The following is an 8,302-nucleotide window of genomic DNA, read 5'->3' as shown; positions in this document are numbered from 1 at the left end:
CGACGGAGATTTCGCTACATGGAAGCGCAAAATGGAGGTATTTTTTAAAACTGAATTTGACATTCTTTTAATAATGAAATATGGCTATGCAGTTCCGAAAGACAAGGAGGAAATTACCTGGACGAAAAAGAAGCAAGTAGACTTCGTCGCTAACGGAAAGGCTGAGTTCCACCTACTCACCGTTCTACCGCCGCAGGAGGTAAATCGGATCGGAAGCTACGACTCCGCGAAAGATCTCTGGGAAAAATTCCTGGAGCTTCACGAAGGTACTTCCGAAGCGAAGCTAGCGAAGCGCGATATCCTCCGGAACCAGTTAACGAACCTCCGGATGAACCAAGGCGAGAAGGTAGCGCAACTCCAAGCGAGAATCAAGGAGCTGATAATGCAACTAATGAACCTTGGAGAAGAGGTAACCAACTGGGATTCCATCCGATACGCGCTCAATGCCTTCCCGAGAACTCTAGAGTGGGCCTCCTTAGTAGATGCGTATTACATCTCTAAGGACCTCGAGGTAAGTACTTTAGAACAATTATTTTCCACTTTTGAACTTCATGAATCTCGAGTTTCAGAACCCAACAGAGCAGAGAAGACAAGTCAGAACATTGCCTTAAAGGCAAAGATGAATAGTTCTGACTTCGAAGCCTCAGTCGACGAATCCGAAGCGGCACTACTGGTAAGACGCTTCAATAAGTTTTTTAGTATTAACAAATTTAAATCGCAGAGGCATCACCGAAAGAAGAGGATGGTTAGTTGCTACAACTGCAACGAAGAGGGGCACATCAAAGATGACTGCCCAAAGCTAAAGAGAAAGGAGAAAGAAAGGGTAAAGTACAAGAAGCCAGAACCCTCCAAACACAAGAACCTAAAGGCCACGTGGGATGATTCGTCATCCTCCGAATCGGAAGTCGAAGAATTCTCGGGACTAGCACTGATGGCCAACCATCAGCTAGAAGAAACGTCCAGCTTAGAGATGAGCATCGACGAAGGGGGAGGAACGTCAGAAGAAAGCTGTAGTGAAGGGGGAGCGTCACCAGATCAGCTAAGTAAGGTACGCAATCTAACCCCGAATCAATCTTTTAGATTTATTAAAGCTCTTTCTAGAGAATTAGATAAATTAGAAAAAGAAAATGAAAATTTGAAATCAGAAATGAAAATTTAAAATTAGAAATTGAAAAATTGAAAAATGATGCATGCTTAAATCAATTTCCAAATTCAAAATTAAGAATTTATGGTAAATTAAATTGGTATATAAGGAGGCATCAAGGTCAACTTAGGAAAATACCAAGAAAATATGTACCCCCTAGATTTTTGAAAAATCCTGTAGGAAGGAACCTCTATTGGGTTACAAAATCTGTGCTTAATTAATTTTTCAAAAATTAAAAAGCTTACAGTGAGAAAATTAAAACATTGAAATTCTTTATAGAAGCTTTGTCTAAGGAAGTAGTTGTTGCTCCAATAACCAAGAAGGCCTAGTGCCTCGCCACGACCTGGAAGCTAAAATATTGAAAGAAAATGTTTAATTAACTTTCTGAAAAAGCATTAAACAAGAATTAAATAATGCTTTGAAAGTATATTTGTTAAAATAAACAAAAATTCCTTAGATTTTTTTTTTTAAAAAAATTTCTAACTTAATTTTTTTTTTGGTTAGAAATTTTCTTCTGGAAAATTCTAAAAGTTCATTCACTTGACTTAGAAATTTTTTTGGGAACATTTGAACATTTAATTAGGATATTTTTTCTTAGAATTTTTTTTTGGGAAAATTTATTTTAACTTAGCAATTTTTTTTTTTAAAAAAATCATTTTTAACTTAGAAATTTTCAAAAAACTTCAATCTTACTTGAAATTCTTAAGACCCCATTTTTGCTGCGATCAAAGGGGGAGAGAAAAGTACGGTTTAGAGAAAAGTACAAGTTTAGGGGGAGTTAGAATAAAATTTAAGTTTTTTTTTAAGTATTGCAATTTTACTAATTGTAGGAATTATGCTTAACTTGTTAGTTTAGTAATTTCTTCTTTAAAATTACTCTTTATGTCTATTTTAACCCTAACTTGAAGTTGGGTTGATGCACATCAAAAAGGGGGAGATTGTTGGACCCCGTGGTAGTTTTGATATGATCAACCAAGTTGGTTAGGTCCTGCTGTGTTTGATCCCTGTGTCTGAGTGTGCAGGAGCTTAGGAGCACAGGAAGTCGAGCGGAAGACGCAGCTAGCGAGAAGGACGGAACGGGAAGGGAGCCGACGGACTCGGTGCGTCCGAAGGACGAGAGAGCTGCGGAAGAGTACTTCGGTGGGCGTGAAGAGCGTGCGCGGCGTTCGAGGGATGTTAAACCGAGATGGAAGGCTGCTCGAGGAGAAGGCCGGGAATTGGGTTCGGGTGAGCCCTATTCCGGTTGGCCTCAATCACCCAAAAGAACGGAGCGTTGGAAGCTGGAAAAACCAAGCTGGAAACAGTGCTGCCAGCTTGGAGGCGCCTCCAGCAGGCTTGGAGGCGCCTCCATCATGAAGGCGCCTTCAACCCTGTTGAAGGTGCCTTCAACAGGTCAGATTTGACCGTTTGCGTTGCGGATAAAGTTTTATTCGCTGACCGAGCTGGAGGCGCCTTGAACCTTGTTGGAGGCGCCTTGGACCCTCGGGATAGACTTTCCAGGAGCTATATAAAGGCCCCTGGAGCTAGGAATTTAAGAACAACTCAAGCAATCAATCTGTAAGCAATTCCTAGCAACTAAGTGAACATTCTAAGTGTAAAAAGGCTTCTCCGCCTACAGTAAAGGAGATTCTGCTAGTAGAGCTTTTCATCGCCCTGGATTAACAACCTCCTTGGTTGTAACCAGGTTAAATTCTGTGTCTGATTCTTTTTTCTGTCTCCTTAATTTAGTTGTTATTTTATTGCTGATTTTATTTCTGAGTTAAAATCCGAGGAGGGTATAGTTTGTTTTTGTTTACAGTAATTCACCCCCCTCTTGCCGGTCTCCGTTGCACCAACATAAACTAATGAAAGAGTGTCAGCGAATGCAGTTTAGTTGATAGCATTCCCTTTCAGTATCAAGTATAAAGCAAGGGCTTGGTTATATTCTCTCCATCTTCAAAGCATTACAAGTTAGGAATAATTGGAGTAGAGATTTCTGAATCACTTTTTCCCTTTAAGCAAAACTGTTTACATAAGGAATTGTATCACAAATTTTTCTCAGGCAGATGGAGAATCATTATTTCAAGTATGGGATAGATTCAAGAATCTATAAAGACAGTGCTCTCATCATGGTTTGAAAAAATGGCTTACTCTGCATATATTCTATTGGGGAATTTCTTTTTCAGATAACTATTCATTGGATTCATCTGCTGGGGGTTCTTTTATAAACAAAAATGTGGAAGAAGCATATACATTAATTGATCAAGTGACATTGAACTTCCAAGAATGGTTAGCTAAAAGTTGGATGGATTCTTCCTCGATAATTCCAGAAGTACAAGCCATAAGGTAAAAGAGTCTATCAAACAAAATGCAGTCCAACCACTAAAGAATTTTGAAAATCATAAGTCACTATCGATAGCATAGTTTCAAAATGGTTCAAACATGACCTCCCTCATACATAGACAAGGTCTAGTGAACAGTATCATGATATTAGGTTGATAAGTGGCAAGAATCATACAGAACTTCTAGAGAATGACTTGTATATGTTTGAGGAGAAGAACAATGGAAGACAACAAAAACTCAGTTCCATTACTCCAGATAGTGCCCAAAGGCCACGAGTACCTTTCCCTCAATGATTGATCACACCATCACTAGACAAACAAGTTGAACCTCCACCACTAGTTCAAAGGGAATATGGGTTAATGAAAGATCAATCCTCCCCAAAACCTCCACTAAGGGTACCTTTTCCATAAAGGCAAGTGGAGGACAATAAAAATAAAGATTTTGGTAAATTTTGTGATTCTAATATGGTTGAGTGCAGATTTCTCGATGTGTATAAAGATGAGGACTTTTTAGATGAGAAGTGTAATGTTAATGTAGTGGTTAGCATGTTTTTAGATCCACCTCTTGGTTTTACAAGGTATTGTAATAATATTAAATTTTCAGTTGATGAATGTGATAAGGTAGATCCACATAAAACTGCAAGTAAAGTTAATGATCCTCCTGTAATTGATTCTCTTGTTGAAGATTTTGATGTTGGAATGTTCTTCAAAATATGTGATGATGTTATTGATATGGAAGGAAGTGTAGGGAGCTGTGTTGTGGAAGCAGAATCTCAAGAATTACCTCTTTTGTCCACACAACCTTTTGAGATTACGAGAGTTGCAAGACTTGAACAAGTTGTGGATTTATGTGTAGGGATTTTTGTAGAGATAACAGAGTCCCAAGAATTGCCATCTTTAGTTGTACCACCACCTGAGCCAATGCTAGAACCATCAATTGATTTAGAAAAAGTCACATCCACATGTTTAGAACTTTCAGGTATCTCTCAACAAAGCAAGGTTAGTATTTCTTGTGATCTTTTGGAAACTTTATAGAAGTACCCATCATTGACTTTGTTAGATGTGATTCAGTTTTTGTTACTTATTCAACTTATCTTGATATGATTTTGGTTCTATCTTATATAACATGCCTATGGGAGTTTTGTTTTTCTTTTGGGTGTGTAGAGTTCACTTGGGCTAGAAATTGGAAGCTCAGTTTAAACCGTCTTTAACCACCTGAAAAAACTTTTCAGAAGACAAAGATGGAGAGAGAGTTACTTCACATTATAACTCCTATGTTGAAAGCTCTCTCCATAATAAGAGCCCTTGGTAGGAGAGTGTTGAAATATCTTACCCCTTCAAGAGAGAGATTTCGATGCATCTAATGAGGTGGTCGAGCTAATGACTTTAAACAAGAGATTCTTGGGAGGCAACCCAAGTTCTTCTTTCTTGTTTTCTTTATATCTTTAGTTCATGTCTTTCTTCATAATAAGCCCAAATCCTCTACTTAATTTTTCTTGTCTATCTTTCTTTTATAGGATTCAAAGTTGTAGAGAAATGTGAGCATTAGATAGAGGAGTATTTCCAAGCATATGATGTAGCCTTGGAGCTAATCACTTGGTAACTTCTCTTACTTCAAAATATTCTCCATATTATATTTCTAGTTTTCATTATGATAATAAAAAGTTTAAGTCTAGGGGATGTGTTGGGTTTAGTTTGTTTTTGCTTATTTCTTTTAATAAATTTTTTCTAGTTGCATCACTCATCATGTCATTATTATTTGTTCCTTATAGTAAAATGCTAGCACGTTTCATAGTAGCATGCAGTGAGCATTATTATTATTATAAGAATTTGAATGTTGGCATAGTTTTAGGACCTCTTCATATTATGCTTGACTTTGATGGTAGATATTTTTAAAAATAATCATGATTCATAGAACCGGACTAGTACTCTTGCTTCTATGGTGACTTCTCAACTATATTTTAATTATTAGATAAACTCAGATCATGCAAGCTCATTTGAAAAAAATCAATCCCCTAAAAAAAATAAAGATTTGTTCAAATTTGATACTTTATAAACATTCAAAGAAAGAAAAAAGAAGGAATAAAAAAATAGTTATCATGAGTGGAAACTAGTAATTCACTCCTTTGAGACCAAGTTAGGTTATTGGAGAAATGAATGCTATGTTTCTCTTGATACTGATTATTCCTTTGAGACCTTGTGTAGATGATGCATAACATTCTTATGGGGGATGAACCTTGCGTGTGACAGGTAAGAGGAACACGGTTAAATGAAAAATTGACTGGGCTTAGAGATTGACACTTGAGAAAGTTAAGCCACTCATCGGACCAAGCACGGAGAACTACTTAGACCGCACTCAAATAATTTTTGTATCATGCTCATCAATGAAACTATATAATAGGTTATATTGATCCATTTGGGATTATTACATGTCATCTACACACATAAATCTAGATTATGGGTTTTACTTCAGGACAAGCAAAGGTTTAAGTCTGGAGGTGTGATGTGCATAGATTATATACACTTTTATATATTTTTAATGCACATTTACTTGTATTTCATCAACATAATTTATGTTTATTGCACTCTATTTCATTGTAATATCATATTTCTACTACTTTATCAGAGATATGTTCTTTGTGTATTTTCTTATTAACAGAACGCTATTTGGAGTGAAAATGGAGCAAAATCGCACACGGGAGCAACTCCAGAAGAAGTCTAGCTCAGGATGTGTGAAAGCACACGACCATGTAGCCATATTGAAGTAAAGCAAGGCATGGCCGTGCCAAATGGCATAGCCGTGCCAAATTTCTAGAGGCGAAGTAAGGTGTGGTCGTGCTAAATGGTATGGCTGTGCTAAATTACAGAGGAAAAAGTAGACCTCAGTCGTGTGTTTCCACACAGTTGTATGAGATTTCTAGAAATCAAGCAAACATTAGTCGTGTGGATTCACACGGTCGTGGCAGGGGTCATGCCTAGCCCATACCAAGTGCTATAAAAGGGGGGGTTTTCTCCCCTTTTTCAAGGATCTTTGGGTTGGGCCTTGACCCCTTTCCTTGGGGAAGGGTTCTCCCCCTTGGGGGAACCTGAGATCATCCATCTTTGCTAATCCGTCCACCTCCGGAGCAATAAAACACCTCCAAAGACAACGGACTTCAAGGATAAGCACTCTTCTCTCTCTATTTCTATGTACTGAGTTGTAGATGCTATATTTATTGTCTCTTAGTTGTATCTCCTTTGTGATAGAGTAGATCTCTAGATCTAGGATGTAGGAAGTAGTTATGATGTGATGTGATATATGAACTATGTTTTGAACAATTTCCTATGCTATGATATGTTTATACCATGTTCTATATGTGTTGTGCCTTGTACATGTTTGGCGAAATGTGTGTAGTGTAAACATGTAGACGTGAGAAGTTTGTCTCTATGTTAAAGTCACTACTAGACTGGATAACCGAGAGATCCTTAGTAACAAAGAATATCCATTCAACAGGACATATTATGCCCTTAGTAACAGAGGATATCGATACTTACCTTTTTTAGAATCAAAAGATCTTAACATAAGGACTAATTCTTGTTAGGACATTCTAATTGAAGTGGATACTCTAGTTCTACCGTTAGGAAGTGACTGTGTAATCTAGGAACGTATGACCGGGGGGTCCTAGTGACAGGGATTCCCTCTTAACCGGACTTTCTAGGTATCTCTCTACATAATGGCATTGGAACTTGGGTAGACTCTCCGATGCAACCTACGCAGGGGTTGTGCTAGGCTTTTGTGAGAATTACTATACGAGTGTAAGCATGTTATTAGGTAGATGAACAATGCATAGGGACATTAACTAGCATCGTAATAAAACTGAAATCCTAGCATCTATCATCCATCATCCATCCCTTTCCAATATCACCTACACTTATTCTCTCTCTCTCTCTCTCTCTCTCTCTATTCTCTACTCTCTACATTCTCTCTCTTCTTCCCTTCTCTCTCTCTTTCTTGTGTTTGTGAATGACCTTTTGATTGTCTAGATAATTCATTGTGCGAAGTTAACTAGTGCTTAATCAACAGTCTCTGTGGGATCGATATTTTTTTTACTAACGAACTAGCCATGCATTTATGACTTTGTAACAATAGGTTGAGTAAGTAATTAGTTGTGATTAATGAATTAATTAAATGATTAATTGAATTACCAGTGTAACACATCAATTGATTAATCAAATTAATGCATAGGTTAATCAATAATAATAGTTAACACTTAGTTAACATATTTAGTTGGTTTTGATAAATTAGATAATATTTGATTAATTATGGTTAATGGATTAATCAACTAACTATGAAATTAATTTAAAGTAACTTAGTATTTAATGGAATAACTGAATGGATGGGTAAATTAATGCAAACATGTATTATAGATGCTTAGTTTTGCTTTCTATCCTATATTTGTAGATTTGAGCTTGAGGTAAATCCTTTGGCTTGAAGATAGTTGTGATATGATCTACATTCAAGGTGGATAGTTCTTGCTTGTCTTTTTTAGATCTTTGATCTTAGTGCATGAGTTATAATTTGATTGATAGTTTTATTACCTTGACTCTATTCATATTGTTGCTTGAGCTTGATACTTATGTCACTTGACCTTAGAGATGATCCATTTTATATCTATGTAGTCTCATTATTCTTCATGTCTGATTTTTTATATATGTATGATATTACCATACCATAGTATAGGATGTTGAGTATCCTACTATACCCCTAGTTGATGATTTGAGCTTGTTTTTATTGTTAGTCAGATCATACTATAGTGTAGGATATTAAATATCCTACTAGACTCTTGTTTGCTATTTA

At 36.8% G+C, this 8,302-nt stretch overlaps 1 non-coding gene across 1 annotated transcript; it reads right to left on the bottom strand.

The window, feature by feature from the left end:
- Positions 1 to 3,153: 3,153 nt before the first annotated feature.
- Positions 3,154 to 3,259, bottom strand: LOC122049917. Its single transcript, XR_006131160.1, has one exon. It is a non-coding gene; the product is annotated as a small nucleolar RNA R71 (small nucleolar RNA).
- Positions 3,260 to 8,302: the final 5,043 nt, after the last annotated feature.

The sequence above is a fragment of the Zingiber officinale genome, chromosome 2B (genome assembly GCF_018446385.1).
Source record: "Zingiber officinale cultivar Zhangliang chromosome 2B, Zo_v1.1, whole genome shotgun sequence".
Classification (NCBI taxonomy): Eukaryota; Viridiplantae; Streptophyta; class Magnoliopsida; order Zingiberales; family Zingiberaceae; genus Zingiber; species Zingiber officinale.
The sequence above is the reverse complement of the archived record's forward strand: the minus strand, read 5'-3'. Positions and strand labels throughout refer to the sequence as shown.